General features: G+C 43.2%; 1 protein-coding gene and 1 long non-coding RNA gene across 4 annotated transcripts in view; one reads left to right on the top strand and one right to left on the bottom strand.

The window, feature by feature from the left end:
- LOC129708261 (uncharacterized) overlaps positions 1-17453 on the bottom strand; it is a 33482-nt gene extending 16029 nt beyond the window's left edge. Inside the window, exons 1-2 of the long non-coding RNA XR_008725314.1 lie at positions 16284-17453; positions 1033-1128 (exon numbers count right to left, since the gene is read on the bottom strand). This is a non-coding gene — a long non-coding RNA (uncharacterized LOC129708261). The remainder of the gene's footprint in view (positions 1-1032; positions 1129-16283) is intronic.
- Positions 1-25196, top strand: part of LOC129708260 (zinc transporter ZIP11-like) — a 515212-nt gene that overhangs the window by 196483 nt on the left and 293533 nt on the right. The window lies entirely within an intron of this gene.

Genomic DNA, 25196 nt, shown 5'->3' with positions numbered 1-25196 from the left:
GGAATTTCTCACCCAGAGGTGTTAACCACGGGTTAATACCACGTATTAGACGGGGCACGGTGCGCAGCGGCAGAGTTGCTGTCTGTGCAGCACCAGAGATCTGGGTTCAAACCTGTTCTAAGCATGCTCTCTGTGCAGAGTTTGGATGTTCTCCCCGTGACCACATGGGTTTTCCCCGGGTGCTCCGGCTTTCTCCCACACTCCCAAGACGTGCAGGTAATTAGGTTAATTGGCTTCAGTGAAAATTGTACATTGTGCCTAGTGTGTAGGATAGGGCTAGTGTACAGGGATCGCTGTAGGGCTAGTGTACAGTAATCTCGATGGGCTGAAGGACCTGTCTCCATGCTATATTTCTAAATTAATAAACTAGACAGAGGGTGGTGAACCTGTGGAATTCTTTGCCACAGATGGTAGCGGAGGCCGTTATTCGGTTATTTTTAAAGCGGGGAATGATAGGTCCTTGATTAGGGAGGATGTCAGCGGTTACGGGGAGAAGGCAGGAGAATGGGGTTGAGAGGGAAAAATAGATCAACCATGATAGAATGGCAGAGCAAACTCGATGGGCCAAATGGCCTAAGTCTGCCACAAGGGCCACAGTCTTAGAATAAAGGGGAGGCCATTTAAGACTGAGGTGAGAAAAAACGTTTTCACCCAGAGAGTTGTGAATTTGTGGAATTCCCTGCCACAGAGGGCAGTGGAGGCCAAATCACTGGATGGATTTAAGAGAGAGTTAGATAGAGCTCTAGGGTCTAGTGGAATCAAGGGATATGGGGAGAAGGCAGGTACGGGTTATTGATTGGGGACGATCACCCATGATCACAATAAATGGCGGTGCTGGCTCGAAGAGCCGAATGGCCTCATCTCGCACCTATTTTCTACGCTCCTGTATCTCTTATGGTCGTCCAATTTGGCTTTCAGTATGCTCTCCCCCTTCTTCCTCAACGAAGTATGAGCTTGTGATGAATAACAAAGGCAAAATCAATCATTTGAATGAATTCTAATGTAATTACAAAACTGAGTTAATTAGCTTACCCGTGGAACCATTTCATACTCCCATTTGTGCAAATGTTTCAGCATGGAATTCATATTTTCAGGCATCTCATCCAACAGCTTTCGCCAGGGGTCCATCTGCAGCATGATGAACAGAGGTACATGATGAATGTAAATAAAAATACAAATCTGCAAAGGCCGAAAGCCTGAAATGAAAATAGAAAATTCTGGCAACATTCAGCGGGTCAGGCAGCATTTGTAAAGAGGAATACAATCAGGTTGAAGACACTTCACCAGAACTGGGGTGAGCGGGGGGAGGGGGATGGGGGGGGGAACCTCATTGAAACTTACCGAATAGTGAAAGACGTGGACAGAGTGGATGTGGAGAGGTTGTTTCCACCAGTGCAAGAATCTAGCACCAGAGGCCATAGACTCAGAATAAAAGGACATACCTTTAGGAGATGAGAAGGAATTTTGTTAGTCAGAGGGTGGTGAATCTGTGGATGCCAAGTCAATGGATATTTTTAAGGTGGAGATTGACAGATTTTTTTATTAGTTAGGGTGTCCGGGGGTTATGGGGCGAAGGCAGGAAAATAGGGTTGAGAGGGAAAGAGATCAGCCATGGTTGTATGGCGCAGTGGACATGATGCGTCAAATGACCTTATTCTGCTCCTGGAACTTATGAACTTATGATGCTGGAATCTTGAGCTAAACACAAAGTGCTGGAGGATCTCAGCGGGTCCCACAGCAACTGTGGAGGGAATGGATAGGCGACGTTTTGGATCAGGACTAATCAAGTTAATTTTAAGTTCAGAGAAGACCTGGTAAGAATAGATGGGGAAGGTGATTGTGCCAAGATTTGGTTTCTATGGGGATAAGTCGTGGGACGACAGATGGCGCAATGGGCTAAGTGTTCGGCTGGCGACCGGAAGGTAGCTGGTTCGAATCCCGCTTGGAGTGCATACTGTCGTTGTGTCCTTGGGGCAAGACACTTCTTACACTACGTGTAAATGTAATGTAATTATGTGAAGCACTTTGGGGTCAATGCAAGTTGACTAAAAATGTGCTATATAAATAAGATTATCATTATTATTATGTCATTTGCTTGCTGAGTTAATGGGGCAATTGGAAGGTGAAAATGAAATAAGGGCAAATCGAGAGTAAGAATACAAATAGATATATGTAAAATGTTCCGAAATGCAGGGTTGTAGCACACATCCGATATGTTATGCTATGCTAATTAACAGAGTAAAATAGTACTGACAAAGGATCTTTCAACTGAAACCCCTATTGAGAAGCAATTCGACAGGTGCATGGATAGGACAGGTTTCGAGGGATATGGGCCAAATGTAGGCAAGCGGGACGTGTAGATGGAACGTTGGTTGGTGTGGGCAAGTTGGGCCGAAGGGCCTGTTTCCACACTGTATGACTGACTCTATGACTATTACACTTTCGGCATATTCAGTTATTATTTTAGACTCCTGAAATCTGCACATAGCATAAAAATATTGCAGATGTTTCTCATAATTGTCATTTTATGAGATTATTTTGGTTGGCTTAAGAAAAGCATTACACATTCTTCGGCAAACGATATTTATGTCAGCCTGGTATGTGGAATACTCACATTAACCTTTAGATTTTTATTACAAAGCACAAGGGGTGTAATATTCTACCTTGATTGCAGATGGTTGTTTGAAAGCTCTTATTTCAGAATTAAATGAAATTTGTGTCTGTTGTGAGACAGACTTCCACTCAAGAGTGCTTCGTTTAAACTCTATCTGGTGCTTTGAGAGTGTGGGCAGTGTTTAATTGAGTGGATCTGGGAATTTTTAAATTGAGATAAATTACCTAATTTCCTGGTAATCTTTTTTAATGCACAGAGCCTGAATTAGCATCGAATCATGGAGAGACATGGCATGGAACCGTCACCTCAAAGTCTGTGCTGATGATCAGGCACCCGTTATTACACTAATCCATTTTATTCCCATTAATTCCCCTCAAATTCTCCCACTCATCTGCACAATGGTGACAATTTATCATGGCCATTTAACACCCTTACCAACCCACACATCCTTTGGATTACCAGATTCAGGGACAGATTCTTCCCAGCTGTTATCAAGCAACTGAACCATCCTTTCGCAACATGAGAGCAGTCCTGAACTACTATCTACCTCGTTGATTGAACTTTACTGACTTTATCTTGCGCTAAACGTCATTATCATGTTCTGTACACTGTGAACGACTCGATTGTAATCATGTATTGTCTTTCAACTGACTGCTTAGCACATAACAAAGTTTCGCACTGTACCTCGGTACACGTGACAATAAACCAAACTGAACTGAACTGATATGGGAGGAAACCGGAGCACCCGGAGAAAACCTATGTGGTCAGAGAGAACGTTCAAATTCCACACAGTGCCGGAGGTCAGGGCGGCACAGTGGTACTGCGGTAGAACTGCTGCCTTACAACACCATAGATCCGGGTTCGATCTTGACCATGGGTGCTGTCCATACGGAGTTTGTACGTTCTCCCTGTGACCACATGGATTTTCTTTGGATGTTCCGGTTTACGCCCACACTCCAAAGACGTGCAGGTTTGGAGGTTAATTGGCTTCGGTAAAAATTGTAAAATTGTCCCTAGTGTGTGGGATTGTGCTAGTGTACGGGGATCGTTGACTGGCGCGGACTCAGTGGGCCGAAGGGCCTGTGTCTGCGCTGTATCTCTAAAGTCAGGATTGAACCCGGTTACTGTTGCTATGAGACAACAGCTCTATTAGGTGCAGGAGTAGGCCATTCGGCCCTTTTGAGCCAGCACCGCCATTCAATGTGATCATGGCTGATCATCCCCAATTTGTACCCCATTCCTGCCTTCTCCCCATATCACCTGACTCAACTATCTTTAAGAGCCCTATCTAGCTCTCTCTTGAAAGCATCCAGAGAACCTGCCTCTGAGGCAGAGAATTCCACAGACTCACCACTCTCTGAGAGAAAAAGTGGTTCCTCGTCTCCGTTCTAAATGGCTTACTCCTTATTCTTAAACTGTGGCCCCTGGTTCTGGACACCCCCAACATCAGGAACATGTTTCCTGCCTCTAGCGTGTCCAAGCCCTTAACAATCTTATACGTTTCAATGAGAATCCCTTCATCCTTCTAAACTCCAGAGTGTACAAGCCCAGCTGCTCCATTCTCTCAGCATATGACAGTCCCGCCATCCCGGGAATTAACCTTGTAAACCTACGCTGCACACCCTCAATAGCAAGAATGTCTTTCCTCAACTTAGGGGACCAAAACTGCACACAATACTCCAGGTGTGGTCTCACTAGGGTTCTGTACAACTGCAGAAGGACATATTTTCTTCTATATTCGATTCCTCTTGTTATAAAGGCCAACATGCCATTGACTTTCTTCACTGCCTGCTGTACCTGCATGCTTACTTTCATAGACTGATGTACAAGGACCCCCAGATCCCGTTGTACTTCCCCTTTTCCCAACTTGACGCCATTTAGATAGCAATCTGCCTTCCTGTTTTTGCTACCAAAGTGGATAACCTCACGTTTATCCGCATTAAACTTCATCTGCCATGCATCTGCCCACTCCCCCAACCTGTCCAAGTCACCCTGCATTCTCATAGCATCCTCCTCACAATTCACACTGCCACCCAGCTTTGTGTCATCTGCAAATTTGCTAATGTTACTTTGAATCCCTTCATCCAAATCATTGATGTATATTGTAAATAGCTGCGGTCCCAGCACCGAGCCTTGCGGTACCCCACTAGTCATTGCCTGCCATTCTGAAAGGGACCCGTTAATCCCTACTCTTTGTTTCCTGTCTGCCAACCACTTCTCTATCCATGTCAGCACTCTACCCCCAATACCATGTGCCCTAATTTTGCCCACTAATCTCCTATGTGGGACCTTAACAAATTGCTGTGTTGAATACATAGGATGACGACGAAGGATGAATGTTGAATTTTTAGCCATTTTGATTGGAACAATTTTGTTAAATTGCCCCAAATTATGTATTCTGATATAGTCCCATAGGGTTGCCATCTTGCTTCAACTCCAGTTCTGTGGATTCTGAGCCATCCATTCTACCATAATAAAGTAAGTTGTGCCTGAGAAAGCAGGGGTGTGAGTGGTATGGGAGATCATATGCTCTTTTTGGTGTTTTACAATGGCTTTATGTGCTTCCAGACAAGGAAATAGAACAGTACAGTCCAGGAACAGGACCTGAGGTCCATGATGTCTGTGCCAAAGATGATGCCAAGTTAAACTAATCTCCTCTGCCTGCATGTGATCCATATCCCACTATTCCCTGCATATCCACGTACTTATCTAAATGCCTATTAACTGCCACTACTGCGACTGCAGCCACCTCCACTCCTGATGTATATTGCACCCCTGATGTATAGCACATTCCAGGCACCCACCACTTTCTGTGTGAAAAAAACTTGACCCGCATATCTCCTTTAAACTTTGTCTTGCTCACTCTGGAGCTATTCCCTCTAACCTTAGACATTTGATATTTCCACACTGGGGGGGAAATAAGTGTCTGACTGTCTTCCATGCCTATGCCTCTCATAATTGTATTTACATTTCTTAGGTCTCCCCTCATCCTCCAACGGTGTTATGGGGAGAAGGCAGGAGAATGGGGTTTAGGAGGGAGAGATAGATCAGCCATGATTGAATGGTGGAGTAGACTTGATGGGCCGAATGGCCTAATTCTACACCTATCACATGAACTTAGTCTTCGTCTCTTTCGAGGTCGAGGAGGGTTCTGTTGACATTGTTACCGCTGGAAGATCATGTAAGATGCTGTCTTGACATCATTTGTGGTGTAATGATGTTATTTATTTGACCAAATGTACCCAGAAACATTTTGAAATAATTCAATTATGAATAAAATTGGTCAACATGCACTCCACACAGATGTTTGTGTCTGCTACTCTGCAGACTTTCCTCAGAATGACACTGCTATAAATCCCTGCTGACTGTTGCAGAAAGGGAGCAAACATGTTGCAGGCCAGATGATCATTATCTGGTGATAAGACCACTGTGTGCATATATCTATGTTGAACTAAGCCATTGCAATGATTCAACCATGATCCGTAAAGATAGATTAGTTTAGTTTATTTTGGTTTAGTTTAGAGATACAGCGTAGAAACAGGCACTTCGGCCCACCGAGTCCGGACTGACCAGCGATCCCCGCATACTAACAATATCCTACAGACACTGTGGACAATTTATATTTATACCAAGCAAATTAACCTACAAATCGGTGCGGCTTTGGAGTGTGGGGGGAAATCGAAGATCTCGGAGAAAACCTGCACAGAACGTACAAACTCGATACAGACAGCACCCGTAGTCAGGATCGAACCCGGGTCCCTGGTGCTGTAATGCAGCAATTTTACCGCTGCACCACCGTGCCACAACATATTATGCTGTTATTATTAGGCTTTTTGGTTGTTCAGTTATCAATTGTCAAGGCTTTCCATCATTTGCAAGACATTATGATGGTTGCCAAAGATTGACTTCATGCTTTATATACTAATAACTTAATTGTAGTCTCCAACTTTCCCGAAACCAAACAATAAATTCCCCTGGGGAATGTCTTGCCTAAAGTTCATCACTTTGATGAAGAGATTAAATATAATAATCACGGATTATCTAGAGAGAAAATGTTCAGATATTACTTTAAGCAGATGTTTTTTTGACTACATTGAAAATTATGTTGGTGCTAGAAATGATTTAATCATGAAGAAACATTTTACAATGATTAACTTATTACCAAACATTGAACTCGAATTTCAGCTGGTCAACTGTGAGCACATTTTGCTGAGTAATTTGTTTTTATATTTATTCTTTCATGTCATGTTAGTTTTGTTGTCAGGGAAGCGTTTATTGATCATGGAGAAAAGGAATGCGTGACGTTTCAGGTCGAGACCTTCATCAGTCCCTTCATTAGGTCTGATGAAGGATCTTGACCCGAAACGTCACCTATTCCTTTTCTCCAGAGATGCTGCCTGGACCCGCTGAGTTACTCCAGCTTTTTGTGTCTACCTTCGAGCGAACATTAATGGGGAAACAATTAAATGAATTGCATGATCCTGAATGTTTCCTTGAGTGATGTTGGAGCCAGATTTATACAAAAATCCAGAAAGAATTTCATCACACTCCTGATTATTGCCTTGTAGATCTAAAGATCTTTGATCCCGGGAATGATCTAAAGATCTTTGATCCCGGGAGTGATCTAAATCAACTGGACAAAAGGCTAGTTTCAGAGATCTTTGGGACCAGAAGATGAGGTTGAAGTGGATCTTTGACATGCCAGATATGGCATGTTGAAGATACATCAGCCATTTTTGTTTTCAAACATATGCTGCTTTAAATGTATGAGCCATATGTTGCTACATTGTCACTGCTGATGGGCATATGTTAGAGATACAGTGCGTAAACAGGCCCTTCGGCCCACCGAGTTCACACCAACCAGCGATCCCTGCTCACTAACATTACCCTGCACACTAGGGCAATTTTACATTTTTACACCAAGCCAATTAACCTACAAACCTGTACGTCTTTGGAGTGTGGGAGGTAACCAAAGATCTTGGAGAAATCCCATGCGATCACGGGGAAAACGTACAAACTCTGTACAGACAAGCACCCGTAGTCGGGATCGAACCCGGGTCTCTGACGCTGCAAGCGCTGTAATGCCCCTGTCCCACTTAGGAAACCTGAACGGAAACCTCTGGAGACTTTACTACCCACCTAAGGTTTCTGTGCGGTTCCCGGAGGTTGCAGGTGGTTGCCGGAGGTTGCAGGTAGTGGAAGCAGGTAGGGAGACTGACAAAAACCTCCGGGAACCGGGAACCTCACGGAAACCGTGGGTGGGGCGCAAAGTCTCCTGAGATTTCCGTTCAGCTTTCCGAAGTGGGACAGGGGCATAAGGCAGCAACTCTACCGCTGTGCCACCGTGCCGCCCGTTGAGTTAAGTTAAGTTGAGTTACCTCATGCGAGTTGTTGATCCATCACCATTTAAGGCAGAATTGTTGAGGTTTGATCCCAACTGTGACTTGTGGGATTGAACTGTCTCATCTCCAAACTCATCTCCAAATTCCTAGACCTAATCTAAATCCTTCCCCAAACTCTTGGACCTAGGAATCAGCACCTCCCTCTGCCACTGGATCTTTGACTTTCTGACCACAGACCTCAACCAGTAATGATAGGGGACAACACCTCCACAATAACTTTCAACACTTGTGCCCTGCAAAGATGCATTCTCAGTCCCCTACTACTCCCTATATATTCACGACCATACGGCCAAAATTGGCACTAACTCCATCTAGAAGTTTGCAGACGACAGCACTGTGCTAGATCATAACCAATGAGGAGATAGAGTACAGGAAGGAGATAAAGAACTTAGTAACATGGTGTCAGGACAAGAACCTCTCTCTCAATGTCAGCAAGATGAAGGAGCTAGGTATCGACTTCAGGAAACGTGTTGGAGTTCACGGCCCAACCAGCAACAATGGTGCCGAAGTGGAAATAGATGAGAGCTTCGAGTTCCTTGGTGTTATTACCATTGATCTGTCGTGGACCGACCACATTGATGCGACAGCCAAGAAGACACACCAACACCTCTACCTCCTGAGGAGACTGAGGAAATTCTGCATGCCTTCACTGACATTTATAAACTTCTAGAGAAGCACTGTAGAAAGCATACCGTTGGCCTCACAAACAGGCACAAAGTGCTGGAGTAACTTAGCGGGTCAGGCAGCAATCCTGGAGAAAAAGCATGGGTGACGCTTTGTGTCACCTACCATATCAGCTGGGTTTGGGAACAGCACTGCCCAAGACCACAAGAAATTGTAGATAATTATAGATGTAGCCCAGTCCATTACACTGGACCAGATTTCCCACCATTGACTCCATCTAATCCTCATGCTGCCTCAAAAAACCCTGGCCATTCCTTCTTCTCCCTGCGGTTGTCTGGCAGAAGGTGCGGAAGCTTGAAAGCACGCACCATTAGACTCAGGGGCTGCTTCTTCCCCTATATTATCAAATCTTTTACTGTACCTCGGTACACATGACAATAATAAATATAATCCTAAACCTAGAAGTTCCTGGGGTGAATCTACACGAGCAATTTTTAACCACCCCCATAAAAGCCTGAGCTAGTTGTGGCATTGGTTTGACTACCTATTGCAAATGGCTCCAATTCAACAGAACAGAGTTATTCCTGTTGTCTCTTTGTTGCTCCCATTCAGGGAAGAGCTTCCCTTCTGGGAAGGGAAGAATATATGTATGTATATGTGACTGCGTGTATACACACACTCACATTTTTTGTTCTCGCTTATTATATTGTTTACAGTGTACTATGTTTAAATATTCCGTTGTGCTGCTGCAAGTAAGAATTCCATTGTTCTATCTGGGACATATGACAATAAAACACTCTTGACTCTTGAGTGAGTTCGATGCTCGTTAAATCTAGCAGGTATGCACAGAGCTCCATCTAGTGTCATCTGTGTTTCTGCAAAGCTTTGGATGAACAGTTTGTTCTTTGGCAACGACAAGAAAATCAGGAGGTGACCGTTTGATGTATTTTGACATAGTTTGGAATTTTCTAAAGTTGCGCTGGACACAGTTGGGGAAAATAGTCCTCACTTTGGGTTTGAGTTTGATGGGGTTTCCGGTTTCATCTGGCCCACGCCACAGAACAACGATATTTGGAGTTGGTGTCTTTCTAGGACTTTAAAGAAAAAGTAAATTCAGGTCAGTGTAAATTTGTCAGCTAGCAGGTATAAACTGACAAGATTGATCTGAGTCACTAAGGTGATTGATGGGCATCTCAATCTAACTTAATTAAAATCTTAGGAATTTAGATTTAACCAAAACAAACAAAACATTAACTGTAGCACAGTGGCGCAGCAGTAGAGTTGCTACCTTACTGTGCCAGAGACCCGGGTTCGATCCTGACTACGGATGCTGTCTCTGCGGAGTTTGTGCGTTCTTCCTGTAACTGCACGGGTTTTTTCCGGGTGATCCGGTTTCCTCCCATCTCCAAAGATGTACAGTTTGTCGGTTAATTGGCTTTGGTAATGATTGTAAATTGTTCCTGGCGTGTGAAGGGCAGTACTGGGTAATCGCTGGTCGGCACGGACTTGGTCGGCCTAAGGGCCTGTTTCCGTCCTGTATCTCTACAGTCGAAATGTCGTAATGTTGAAAGTCATGATTCAAAAGCATTGAGAGTTTTTTTGTTCAAAGAATCCACAACAAAGAAGAAGACCTCTTTCTCTATTGACTGAGCCCCATCTCTTTCTGAGCACGATTCAGTCGGCCCTATTTTCTCGGTCATTTCCCTGCAACAGGTCCTATTCAAATATCCATCTAATTCTCTCTCGCTCTGCTATTGATTCTCCCATCAGACAGAACATCGAAAACCCGAACAGCCTTTCATTCAAAATTCCCTGCCCATATCTCATTCCACTCTGCAACGGATAACACTAAACCTGGGTCCTTTGATAATTAATCTCTCAGATACAAGAAACAACTTCTGTAAATGTACTCCAGCTCAACGCTTAATGATTTTAAGCACCTCTTCATCTTTGTCTTTGTTTTATAGTTCGTCCTCGTAATCCCCATTCCCCAGAACAACTCTGGAGCATTTCTTCTGTGTTCAATACAAAACACATGGAAAAAAAAACTAGTGTAAGCTTGTTGCAGTTCAAGTTCGTTTGCCTGCACTGCATCAGATTAGTATCTAGCCCATGATAGTATCAAGGTGACCTAATAGCAATATTCACCATTGGACTTTGAACAGCGTATTGTTTCTTTTCCCTTTTTGTGATGTATGTTCTCACCATTGAATTCATTAATTTATTCCTGCACACCAATGGAAAACAAGCTGTTTTAGGTTTAAAACCACGTCATGTCACATTGTACTCTTCTGTGATCCTTGAGCCAGGATGAAAACCCACAGGTTTTCTGCTTCATTTATCCTACACAGTGTGCAACAATTGTCCTTCCAGGATGAGCGGTGGTGTTAAAAGTTGTTTTTTTGAAGATGTTTTGCAAGAGGGATACTTAAGTGCAGCATAAAGGAGGCACGTTGGCACAGCGCCTTACAGCGCCAGAGACACCGGTTCGATCCTGAGTACGGGTGTTGTCCGTATGGAGTTTGCAAGTTCTCCCTGTGATCACATGAGGTTTCCCCAGGTGCTCCGGTTTCCTCCCACACTCCAAAGACGTGCAGATTTGTAGGCTGATTGGCTTTGGTAAAAGTAGTGCGTGTAGGTTAGTGCTAGGGTACAGGGTGATCGGCGTGGACTCAGTGAGCTGAAGGGCCTGTTTCCGCCCTGTATCTGCAAAATGTAAAGTCTACCCCTCTGGCAATACGTTTGATGAATTGGGAACATTTGATTCAATCATTTTGATGATCTTTTGTTACTTGATTAGAGGTTCAAAGCCCATGCTTCTGATTCAATTTAGTTTAGTTTAGAGGTACAGTATGGAAACAGGAAACAGTCCATGCTGACCAGCTATTACCCGTACACTAGTTCTATCCAATCCACTTGGGACAATTTACAGAAGCCAATTAACCTACGTCAATGGAATGTGGGAGGAAACCGAAACTGAGGAAACCCAGAGAAAACACACGCGGTCACAGGGAGAGCATAAAAACTCTGTACCCGTGGTCAGGATCAAACCCAGGTGCTGTAAGGCAGCAACTCTACCGCTCCGCCATTGTGACGCCCAAAAATAATTTGACTTTGAAAGTTTCTTCACTGTATGATTGAATTTTTAAAAGGGTAGAATTTTGCATCATAGGTTAGACTGAATGGATGGTGGCCCTTCACTGAGCCCGCGTCGAGCAACCATTTACGTTAACCCTATTTGTTATTCTTCCCATTCTGATCAGCTCCCCCCCAGATTCTACCACTCACCTTCACACTGCAGGAAATTTACAGTGGCCACATAACCTACCAGTCCACTTATCACTGCGATGCGAGGGGGGATCTGGAGCACCTGGAGGAGACCACAGTCAGGATTGAACCCAGGTCAATTTAGTTTTGTGCCACACGCACAAGTAGCTACCACTGGATAATAATAAAGAAGCTGCCCTGGGATAATGTACCCATGACCTTGAATTGTCGCCTAACAGATTGAGTCAAGCAAACTTTCAAATGTCGTTGTCCACATTCGCAGAAAATTAAATAATCGAGACTCTCCAGCTCTGGGAACCTATTTGCACAGCAGATATCGCAGACTAGAAACAGTGGACTAAGCAAGCACATTCCTTCTGGAGCAGATTGTCGGTATCAGTGCGATCGAAATAGATCTTTCTCAAATCCCCAGGGACACGGCAAACAATTGTTCCCCAGATTTCTGAAATGATTTAGCGTCCATCGTAAAAATGCTCAACCCTCAAGCTTCTATCTGTACAGTACGTTTTATGCAGTGATGCATTAATGTCATGTTGATTGAATTGTAGGTCATTTAGATTGTCTTTTTCTTTCAAATAAAGCAGGGCAATGGGCTGGTTGCCAATGCTGCGACTCAGACCCTAAAAGTCGTGTTCATTGTGTGTTTGCTCAGAGCAACTTTCCTGGGAAGAAGTGGCTGGTTTGTGAGGACAGGCTGTTCTTGTGAGAGGCCGGCTGATTATTAATCAAATTGATTGATAGTAATCACCTTGGATTCCATTTTATATGATTGTTCGTTGACGCTCACATGATCTTCAAAGTCCGTGCGAGGAATTTTCACCTGTTTAAGCTCCAAATGACGTCCAATGAAATGGAAACCATTTCAATGTCAGCATGCTCTGAAACAACCAGTAGCAAGCAAAAGTTATACACTGCAAGCTATCACTGGTCACCCTGTTATGTGGATACAGTATAACTGTTCCCAGCCACTGGACAAAGTAGGTGAATTTGTAGAAAGGACAATCACGGTACTGTTTATCGATAAGAAATGAGAGACTTTGATGTTTGAAGAGCTGGCCAGTGATATTGGGCAACATTGCTTTTAAAATGGCAGTAATGTGGCGCAGCTGATAGTGCTGATGCCGCACAGCGCCAGAAACCCGGGTTCGATCTTGACCACAGGCGCAGTCTGTGTGTGGAGTTTGCATGTTCTCCCTGTGACTGCATAGGTTTCCTCGAGGTGCCCCAGTTTCTTCCCACATAACAAAGACGTGCAGTTTCGTGAGTTAATTGGCCTCTGTAAATTGCCCCGAGTCTGTCAGGAGTAGATTTGAAGACGGGATAACATAGGACCAGTGGGAATGGGTGATCGAAGGTCAGAATGGAGTCAGTGGGCCAAAGGGCCTGTTTCCATGCTCTACCTCTCATTCAATCTATCAAAAAAAAGGTATATGTGGATGATTCCACCAAAGCCATCTTTGTCTATTTTCTCTGATAGTTTTACAGTATGTCTCTTTCTTTGTGAAATCGCCAAATCTTTATGTTGCCTCATTTAACCTTCCGATGAAGTCAGCATCCATATTTCAGTAACTTCCATATTTGACCGTTTGAATGCTCTTTGGTCATTTTCATCATTTATTCTGAAAAATCTTTGAAAGTTCAGGAGCTTGTTGCTAAACTCACACTTTCTAATTCATCCATATTTCTCAACCTACTATAATATAGGCTACTAATCTGAGGGTTGACTTTTAAAATCATCCTCTGCATCCCAATACCTGCCCCTCCCGCTCTGTGCAACTTTCCTCAGTCTTGCAAATTTCTGTGATCTCCCTCCCCCTCGCACCTCAATGATTTTAATCCCACTTTAGTATCCACTTTAAACTTAAGCTCTGGAATTTCATCCCTAAACATCATACATCTTGTCCCCGTTGCTCATTCTTCAAAATTCTGCTTGCAACCTCTCTCTTGGGCCAAACGTTCATCTGACTGTCCTTCAATGGCTCAGCATCAAAAATGCTTTTATTAACATTAGTCTTCAGGCCATTTGGTTGACGCCACATAAATGCACACTGTCTTCATTGTCTCCATTTGTTACGTTCGTCATTTGCAATGAGAGTTCTTTGTAAATTAAAATAAACAGCACCAGCGAGATGAGTTTGGATAAGCTCACATCTTTGGCATTTGCAAAATTCGGGAGTGTTGCAAGAATCAGGCTTGCATTGTGACTTCTGATGTGACCTTCCCTCGTCCGACGAAGGTGATTGAAATCTAGAAGTAGTAAGAAGGAACTGCAGATGCTGGTTTACACAAAAGGTCACAAAGTGCTGGGGTAACTGAGTGGATCAAGCAGCATCTCAGGATAAAATGGACAGGTGACGTTTTGGATCTGAAGAAAGGACCCGACTTGAAACGTCACCTATCCACGCTCTACAGAGATGCTGCCTGGCCCGCTGAGTTATACCACCACATTGTGTCCTTTTGTGATTGAATTATAACTGGTTTGTATTGACTTATTAATTCAAATCAAAGCTTTATGTGCTGTACACGGTAGTTAAGATCACTTAAAAAGAAACGCAATAAATAGATTAGTTCAATATAATGTGATTGTAGTGAAAGAGCTACCCATTGATCTACCAGCATCCTATCCTCGAATATGTAATGGAGGAGGCCGCTTGTTTTCCAAGGTCATTGACGACGTAAAGTCTACACAACACTGTCAATGTGTGCGGTAATGATTTGATCTGAATGCACCATTGCAATTAAACAAAAGACATGCTCTTAAAAGCAAAAATGAGAGATCAAAGACTTTCTTTAAAATTTGTAGAAAAAAATGTATCTGTAAATGTAAGCACAATTCATGAACAGTGCATTCAATTGCAGTTGAATTTAAACGATATTTTCAGCTTGCTAACAGTAAAAATTACAGTATAAAAATAAAATACTGAGGATGTTGGAACTCTGAAATGCAGGAAATATCCAGCAGATCAGGCTGGATCAGATGTGTGAGAGGAAAGCAGCATTAATGCTTCAGGTCTGTGACCTTTTTTTCTGAACAATGTCATTCCATTGTTGCACTTGAGCTTCAAATATCTTTGATAATTACTTGCTTTCCATTTTAGCGTCCGTGTTTAGTCACCGAGTCTGCGCCGACCTCCGATCACAGCGTACACTAGCACTAAACTGCACACAAGGGACAATTTACAGCAGGCCAATTAACCTACAAACCAGCACGTCTTTGAGACGTGGGAGGAAACCAGAGCATCCAGAGGAAACCCACGTGGTCACAGGGATAATGTGCAAACTCCGTACGGACAGCAGCTGTCGTCAGGATTGAACCCAGGTCTCTGGCGCTGCGAGGCAGCAAATCTACCACTGTGCCACACGATGTGTTAATTTTGAAGTTCCCAAACCATGCTATGAGATGGGAACAAGTCATGGTTTCAGAGCATAACTTATGAGATTGAAACCTAGACTTCAGGTTGCAATCCTCAAAAAATAAGGGCTCTATCCTTATGAAAATTGGGTTTACAAAAAATTTGGGGCATATTTCTACATGCCAAACCTTTTTGTCTTTTTATTCCGAAAGCATTTTTTTCACTTTATTTTTAAGGTCAATGCAAAATGCAAAACGTATCTGCAGTGATAATCTCACTGTAATGTTCTGAAGATTTGTTTCTATTTGCTCACAGAACGACCAGGTTTTGCTCAACCTGTTTTCCCTTGCAACTGTGCTGTTTAAAGGGCAGACACCCAACCCATTGGCTTTGTCTTCATTGAGATCTGTGAGCTTTGACAAACTGAATCTCACATGGGCGTTGTCTGCATAGATCCGGGTCATGGTCACGCTCGCTTTCCCAGTCTCAGCTTCGTTCCAGGCCGCTGCTTCGGATCTCTGCCATATCCCAGAGTTTGATGCTCACCGCAGCATTAGGCAGGTTCCAAACTCTATACTCCTAAAGAAGACCTCGTCTATTTGTTTTTCTTCCAGCCAGTGAGGGTAGGCAGCATTGCTGACCTCCATATCCTTGCCTTAAAGTTATAGTCATACAGCAGGGAAACAGGCCTTCGGCCCAACTCTTCCACGCAGACCAAGATGCCCCATATAAGCTAGACGCTAAAAGCTGGAGTAACTCAGCAGGTTAGGCAGCACCTCAGGAGAAAAGGAATAGGTGCCATTTTGGGTCAAGATCCTTCTTCAGACTGAGAGTCAGGGGAGAGGAAAAAATGAGAGATATGAAAAGGTGCACAGAACAAATGAAGGAAAGGTATGCAAAAGGACAAATCAAAGCCAGCAACAATGATCAAGGAAAGATAGCCGGTTTACCCATTTACTCACGTTTAGCCCATATTCCTCTAAACCTAAGCCATCCTTTTACCTGTCAAATGCTGTTATGGCGCTGCCTCAACCACCGAGCTGCCGGAGGAGGTAGTTGAAGCCGGTATTATCGCAACGTAAAGAAAGGTTTAGACATGTACATGGATAGGACAGGTTTATAGCTCTTCCCACACATGCCTCGGGTGTGCACTGTTCTTTATCAGCCTGTCCAGATCGTTCTGAGCCCCTGGGGATAGTCTTGCAGCTCCTTCCCCATAATTGCTGCATCTTTTCCCTTCCAGCTGCCACACCCCTGTAGCTGGAAGAATGTTGCTTGTATTTTCAGAGCTGGCTGCCTGAGTTCACACCTGCCGTGCTACAAGCTGTGAACTGTGGGACGTTGCAACAAGTCAGCGGGGTACAACTGTGCGGAAAGCAGCATTGTCAGTTTCAGCACAGCGTAACGCAGGGAAATACGATCAACTGGCTTTTTGAAACTTGAAATTAGATCTCTTCGTCTTTCATAAATAGGTGTTCGGGTGATCCACGGCGCAGTTTCAATACAAAAAGCAAAGTGTGGTGAAGTTGCTAAGTCAAATTGTAGCTTTAATGTCACCTTTAATTGGATTAATGGGGTTTATCGTCTCACTTTCCAAGAGAGGAAGAATGTTGAGCAGCTGGAAGATAATGCGCAGTGAATATGTATTAAAAAATTGTTATGTTTCAGGCAACAAAAAATGAAAACTTGTACTCCGCACGCTCTTCTTCGGAAGCCAAGTTTTTGAGTGCTTTGTGGCACGATCAGTATTTATTGTGGCAGTTTGTGCGGCAGGTCCCCAACGGAGAGCTTGTGACATAAATGAATAGTTAAACTGTCTAAAGGCGTTGGAACCATGGGAACCCACGCACCTCACCATATTGCACACAACCGTGGGACACTCTCCCTCCCACACCCTCAACTCCAATTAAACATCCAATCCAACAACACAGCACCCATCTAAACATGGATTTAATGCCCAAATCCCTTGAGGCAAAGCTTAAGCCCAGGAGGAGGAGGAGAAGGAGAATAACACGACACTCTACCAGCGTCGAGGAGAAACCTAGACTTAATGCTCAACTCCCCGAGGCTGCGCCACAAATCTCTGAACAGAAAGTGAGATTACTAAAAAACCGTTAACATTACAATAAAAAATAAATAAATAGTCGCACAGAGTCTCTTGCCCACAGTAGGGGAATCGAGAACCGGAGGACATAGATTTAAGGTGAGGTGGGATAGGAACCTGAACTTTTTCCCACAAATGGTGGTGGGTGTACCGAACGAGCTGCCGGAGGAGGTAGTTGAAGCAGGTATTATCGCAACGTAAAGAAAGGTTTAGACAGGTACATGGATAGGACAGGTTTATAGGGATATGGGGCAAATATAGGCAGGCGAGACTAGTGTGGATGGGACATGTTGGCCAGTATGGGCAAGTTTGGCCTAAGGGCCTGTTTCCAGGCTGCAAGACTATATGACTATGACTCTAAATCACATGTGCCTCTGTTACAGATGTCTCAGCTATGTTGATAGGGTTCAACATCATAGTTAAGCAAACCCAATTAGTATTTTGTTGCTTTGTTCCCTAGTATCAATAAATATTACAAACATGTACAAATGTACATTTGATGTACAGATCTCTGCACAGTTAATAACTTGAGATTGGTCTTGAGCACTGTGTGGAGAAATTGTAGACAGATTGATTTTTATGCCATGATGTGTTTTAGGAATTGATCTTTATAGATCGATTCTTTTGATTATTTTTTGATATTCTATTGCAATTGAAACTTCAAGATTGCATCTGTGGAGTGAAATGCAATGGAATTTTAGAACAATCTTTTTCATAACATGTTGAAATCTGCGATATATTTAAGTTTTATAGAACAGAAAGCATGACTTCCAAAGTAGTATTACAGATAATTATAAGCCTTCAGTTTTATAACAGCAAAAGGATGTCGCAATACCATAAATTCCCAAATCAAACCCACGAACTTGACTATACTTGTGCACAGGGACTGTGTGGCTGTTACTTTTAACATAAAATGAAAACAGAAAATGTTGGAAACACTCGGCAGGTCAGGCAGCATCTGTGGAAAAAGGAGAGTACGTTTTTCAACATGAAGACACAGTCAGAAATCTGATGAAGAGTCATTGATTTCAAATATTAGTCGTCTTTCTCTTTCTTTAGATGCAGATTGGTTGACTGAGGGTTTCCAGCATTTTTTGTTTTTTATTAACCCTAACCCTAATTTCAAACATCTACAGTTTGAAAAAAAAAATCATTAATTGTGATTTTTTTTGCTCTTAAATTTATAGCAACCTTTCTGATCAAAGAGCAAACAGCTGGAAGAACTCAGCGAGTCAGACAGCATCTCTAGGGGGAAATGGGCAGACAACTGGCAGACTGCTGCCTCACAGCGTCTAAGACTTGGGTTTGATCCTGAGCTCGGGTGCTGTCTGCGTGGTGTTTGCACGTTCTCCCAGTGACCGCATGGGGTTCCTCCAGGTACTTCGGTTTTCTCCCACATCCCAAAGACGTGTGGGTTTGCACGTTCACTGGTCTCCGTAAATTGCCCCCAGTGTGAAGGGGGTGGATATGAAAGTGGGGTAACAGAAACAGCGTGAATGAGTAATCGATGGTCGATATGGACTTCGTGGGTGAAGGGTCTGTTTCCCATGCTATACCTTTCACCAATCAATGAACAACATTTTGGGTCGCGACCCTTCAGGTTGAAGAAGCGTCCCACCTTGAAATGTGTAAGAAGGAACTACAGATGCTGGTTTAAATCGAAGATAGACACAAAAAGCTGGGGTAGGGTCTCGACCCGAAAACGTCACCCATTCCTTCTCTCCAGAGATGCTGCCTGTCCCGCTGAGTTACTCCAGCTTTTTGTGTCTATTTCCAGACTTGAAATGTTGTCCGTCCGTTTCCATTCACAGATGCTGTGACCCTCAAAGCTCCTCCGGTCGATTGTTTTTTTGCTCACGACTTTCCAGTCACTGTAGTTTCGTGCATGTGCAACCTTTGTGATGTTGGTGCCCTTACAAACTCGAGATGAGGAATTGATTCATGGGATGTTGACGTCAAAGACTTCCAACATTTAGTACCAAAATTGAACCGCCTTTAGAAAGTTATGGTGAATCTTGGAGGACACCGAAGTGTTTGTGGCGTGTTATTCCGTTAAATTCAACCTCAGTATCAAGAGCTTTCCCTGTGTCTTCATCGTTTGAATTTGGCCATTTTATTGATACATGGATCAAAGATATGACGGTAGACAAAAATGCTGGAGACACTCAGCGGGTGAGGCAGCATCTGCGGAGCGAAGGAATAGGCGACGTTTCGGGTCAAGACCCTTCTTCAGACTGAGGACCAAAGATTTTGTCAGGTTTAAAACAAAGTAATTCTGTGAGTACCAGTAAGTGTTGATAATAGCTCCACTGATGACATTTTGCACCTCTTTGCTGACAAAGTGTAAGGTGATGAAGTGCAAATGGTCAAATTTCTGCTTGTGAAAGTGATGTATGTGATACCCAGTAAATGTCACTGTTGTAGCTTGGCTGTGTTTTACCAAAACAGGAGCATTGTGAAGCCCAATTTTTCCTTTTAGTACCTTTTGTAAATTGCACACATTTTAGCAATAGTTTATCTTTAGCATTGATAATTGTGAGTCAAGAGTGTTACATTGTCATATGTGCCGAAATGGAACAATGACATTCTTACTTGCAACTGTTGCACAACAGGTTTATAAATAAAATACTCAACAACTAATATAATAAACAGAAAAAAAATCATGCAAAACCAAAACAAAGCCCAAATTCCCTAGTTCAACCCAGGTAGTTTGGAGTTTCTTCACTGCCTGCTGTACCTGCATGCTTACTTTCATAGACTAATGAACAAGGACGCCCAGATCCCGTTGTACTTCCCAACTTGATGCCATTTAGATAGTAATCTGCCTTCCTGTTTTTGTTACCAAAGTGGATAACCTCACATTTGTCCACAGTAAACTTCATCTGCCTGCCATGCATCTGCCCCAACCTGTCCAAGTCACCCTGCATTCTCATAGCATCCTCCTCACAGTTCACTGCCACCCAGCTTTGTGTCATCAGCAAATTTGCTAATGTTACTTTGAATCCCTTCATCCAAATCATTGAAGAGGATGACTGCATTTAGGAGCTTTCCCTCACAGTGGGAAACTTTGATCCCGCTGTGTGGGGATGTCTGTGTTAAAGACTATCGTGTTCTGTGCTCTTTATTATTGTATGGCTGTATGGCGACCACACATTTCACTGTACCAATTGGTACATGTGATAAATACATGTATCTTTTATCTTGATGTTTATTGTGTCCCAGCACCGAGCCTTGCGGTACCCCACTAGTCACTGCCTACCATTCTGAAAGGGACCCGTTAATCCCTCCTCTTTGTTTCCTGTCTGCCAACCAATTTTCTATCCATGTCAGCACTCTACCTCCAATACCATGTGCCCTAATTTTGTCCACTAATCTCCTATGTGGGACCTTTTCAGACTCCTGTACCTTCTTCCTGATAGCAGGAGTGAATTGAGTGCATGTCCAGGGTGGTGTGGGTGCTCAATGTTATTAGCTGCCTTTTTGAGACAGTGCCTCTTTCTACATCCCTTCGATGGTGGTCAGTACCTGTGGTGAACCGGGGCAGTGTTCACCACTCTTTGTAATCTCCTTTGATCGTGGCCGTTCGAGTTGCTGAACCAGCGTCCATTCGAACAAATGGGGTATGTTAACCTGGGAATTTACGAACTGAGTTGGCACCGTCTTTGTGAGTGTAACGGTGGCTACATCAAAGAGTGACTACTTGGTCACACCAGACGTCTGTCTCGTTGAAGGTGTTCAGGCTTTGTGTGGTCAGGAGTTGTGTGAACAAGCTCTTGAACTGTTCCTGAGGCCTGAAAGTTAATGTGACCATTTGATTCACCTTCAGGTCACCGGTAATTCATTAGAATTGATAATGGAGCCACATAATGTCATGGGAGGTTTGAACTTTTCTTTGAAATGCACATTATTTGGTACGTTGGCGGCATTAATAACAACTGCTTCTCAATATAAGTATGTTTTTTATCCTGAACCAACCTGAGTCTGAAGTATTCAGAGGAAGAGTCGATGGACTGGAACATTGGAATTCTCAGCACACTGTTCTATTTCTCTCCCCATGATAGCTTGCAGACCAAAGATGCCTCTCACCTTGTTTCTGTGTCATGCTATTAAACTATTGATTCTGTTTTTATTATAGTGTTAGACTTTAGCCTTTAGAGATACAGCATGGAAACAGGCCCTTTGGCCCATTGAGCCCATGCCAACCAGCGACTACCCCATACACGAGCACCATCCGACACACTACCGACAATTTACAATTGTACGGGAAGCCAATTAACTTACAAATCTGTATGTCTTGGAATGTGGGAGGAAACCGGGGCACCTGGAGAAAACCCACGCAGTCACGGGGAGAATGTCCAAACTCCGTACAGACAGGATCGAACCTGGGTCTGTGGTGCTGTGAAGCAGCAAATCTGCCGCTGCCCTACTGTGATGCTCTGCAATGTGTAACTTGTAATGTGACCTTTGCGATATATGGTGACGGAAGTGATTGTTTGACAAATGAGGTTCATGTTCCTTGTCTTTCTACTGTATCTGTTAAATAATCTCGCTGCAAAAAAGATAGCACTTTTTCTTTTGGCATGACTTTTCTTCATGTTGTTTCCTGAATTGTCTGCAACCTTCTACTGAAGTTTCAGCCACCAAATGGGATATCCAAGAGGATATTCACCCTCATCAGTTTAATGAATTTTCGATGGAGCCCTGAGAAGAAACATTATCTAAAACAGCAAAACTTGATTAAAAACTTTCCTTGTGAAAGGACTGAGCTCACATATCGAATTAACTTTCTATTTTCTGGATGCAGTGGAGATGAAATATTATTTTGATTCTATTGAGAAATAGAAAAATACCTTTGAATTCATATCAGTTATGGTGAAAAGATTTCCTTGGGATGCTGCCTCTTGTAAAATTCCTTTTACACTGAACACTTACTGACGTGAATAGACGGGAATTTTCTATCACCATTGTACTTTTGATCAGATGTTGACAGATGCTGAAAGCTACAGTCCTGTAGCACAATCCGTCTGTGGCTTTCAGATGAATATGCTTTTATCAAAGTATTATCATATGCTTCTCTGACAGTCCTTGCTAGTAATTTTGTAGGCTGAACATTCAACTTTCTCTATGAGAATTTTTTTAAAATCAAAGCCCACTGTGCATAATATGTAGAAAGACCAAGGCTTTCAGGGAAATATGCTTTTATCAAAACCTTATTTGCTCTACTGACTGTCCTTGCTAGTAATTTTGTTGTCTGAACATCCAATTTTCTTGGTGAGAATTTTTCTTATCAAGGCCCATTTAAATCTGTTTTTATTTCCTTCACTTCAAGTGTTGTTGATTAACAAGGTTGCAGAACTGCTTCTGTGTATAGGCACTCAGGCTCCTGAGTCAAGAGATTATGAAACACCAGAGAATAATGCCCCTGTCCCACTTAGGAAACCTGAACGGAAACCTCTGGAGACTTTGCGCCCCACCCAAGGTTTCCGTGCAGTTCCCGGAGGTTGCAGGTGGTTGCCGGAAGTTGCAGGTAGTGGAAGCAGGTAGGGAGACTGACAAAAACCTCTGGGAACCGCACGGAAACCTTGGGTGGGGCACAAAGTCTCCAGAGGTTTCCGTTCAGGTTTCCTAAGTGGGACAGGGGCATTAAAGCACACCAATCTGAGTTGACACTTTACGGAGGACTGCACATTTGGAGATTCTATGTTTTACATGAAGCACAAAAACAATTGTCCTCTTGGGTGGATGACATAAATCTTGGTTTCATCGGAACTTGAGAGGTAACCTTTTCACACAAAGGGTGGTGGGTGCATGGAACGAGCTGCTATTGGAGGTAGTTGAGAGGTACTATCGCAATGTTTAAGAAACCTTCAGACAGGTATATGGATAGGACAGGTTTAGAGGAATATAGGCCAAACGCAGGCAGGTGGGACATGTCTAGATGGGACATGTTGGTCGGTGTGGGCAGTTTGGGCTGAAGGGCCTGTTTGCACGCTGTATGACTCGGACTGTGACTCTTGGTACAGTTTTAGAGAAGAACTGCAAAGTGTGCCCTCATGTTCTGGTCAATATTAATCTTGATATCTGGTTATTGTCTTTAAATTTTGTGGAAGATTGTTGTATTCAAATTGCTTGTCGCATTGTCTGCTTTACAGCAATTACTCAATTTCAGAAGTACTCATTGATGCTGGGGGGTGGGGGGGGGGGGGGTTCTGGGATTGTGCAAGCAATGTTTCAATGCAAGCCTTTTGCTTGTTTTTACCATCGTTTGTCTGGTTTAATTAAGTTGCTGAGGAAAGCGAATCAATTTCCAGTCCATGGAATGAGACCCTAGTGTTTTGAAAATGGTAAAATTCACTGATGATCTGAGCATGAGACACTTCCACAATTTACACGTATCTGTACATGCATCTATCTTTAATCCGCTCTTTTAAGAAAAAGAAAATCCTCTAGCCCACCATGTTTGCACCAGCCACAATACTAAATCAAACAAATCCCATTTGCCTGCACATGGTACTTATCACTCTATTCCTGACTTGTTCTTGTGCTAAATATCTCTTTTAAATGCTGCTGTCATATCTGCTATTCAAGTGAGTTCAAGGCACCTACCACTCTTCGTGTAAAAATAATTTGCCTCACAAATCTTCTTTAGACTTTCCTCCTCTCACTTTAAACATATGCCCTTAACTATTTAACATTTCACTCTGGGAAAAAAATCCCTAACTTTGTACACCATCTATTTTATATTTGAGTTTGATACACAACCATGGCATTGTTACCTGTCACATGATAAAATCTAACTCCGGTTTCCCCCCACTCTCCAAAGACGTACAGGTTTGTAGGTTTATTGGCTTTGGTAAAATTGTACCCTTGAGTGTGTCGGATACTGTTCATGTGCAGGGATCAGTGGTCAGCGTGGACTCGGTAGGCCGAAAGGCCTGTTTCCACACTGTATCTCCAAGCTAAGCTAAGATTTAAAATAGTCATCTTTTAAATTAGACACAGCAGTTCAACACTATGATTATAATTTGAGACCATTCGCAGTGCATTGGCAAGGTCTACCCCTTAACATAAGAAATGCTTCTGCAAGTCAGTATAGATTAACGGGCACTTGTAGATAAATCCTTCTGAGCTGAATGTTCTGACATTCAGAAATATTTTCTTTCCACTGAACTCCAGGTACTCTGTTAGTTGAATTCTGTGCCAGAAGTAGTGTTGGAACTGAACACAGAGTACCGGAGTAAATCAGAGGGTCAGGCAGCATCTCTGGACGACATGAATAGGCGATAGAGATACAGCGTGTAAACAGGCCCTTCGGCCCATCGAGTCCTCGCTGACCTCACTTGAACGCTATCCTACTTGTTGAGACACTTCTTTAATCCTGACCCGAAATGTCGCCCACTGATGTCCTCCAGAGATGCTGCCTCACCCGCTGAGTTACTCCAGCATATTGTGTTCCACACAATACCCTGCACCTGCAGTTCCTTGTTAGCACTGGGTTTGATCTTCGGCTTTAATACTGCATTGAATTTATGTGCTAATATTACTCGTTTCCAAAATAATGCTTCTTATATTTGATGGGATACCAAAATGAGTTTGCTGGAGACCACAGTAACTTTCGCAATTGAACCCAAGAGGGGAGCTACAAAGCCAAGCTCTGTGCGTCTACAAAATATTTGTTCATTTGGAAAGCTGAAATCAAGCCGTGATCTCCAGATCCCAGATCCCCAAACTGTTGTTTGGGTACTCTGGGGTATTTGGTGATGTCAGAAGGTTGCACAACTAAAAAATATGAATTGTTTTTATTCAGTGAT

Source organism: Leucoraja erinacea, chromosome 23 (genome assembly GCF_028641065.1).
Source record: "Leucoraja erinacea ecotype New England chromosome 23, Leri_hhj_1, whole genome shotgun sequence".
Classification (NCBI taxonomy): domain Eukaryota; kingdom Metazoa; phylum Chordata; class Chondrichthyes; order Rajiformes; family Rajidae; genus Leucoraja; species Leucoraja erinaceus.
This window is presented reverse-complemented; position numbering and strand designations above follow the sequence as displayed.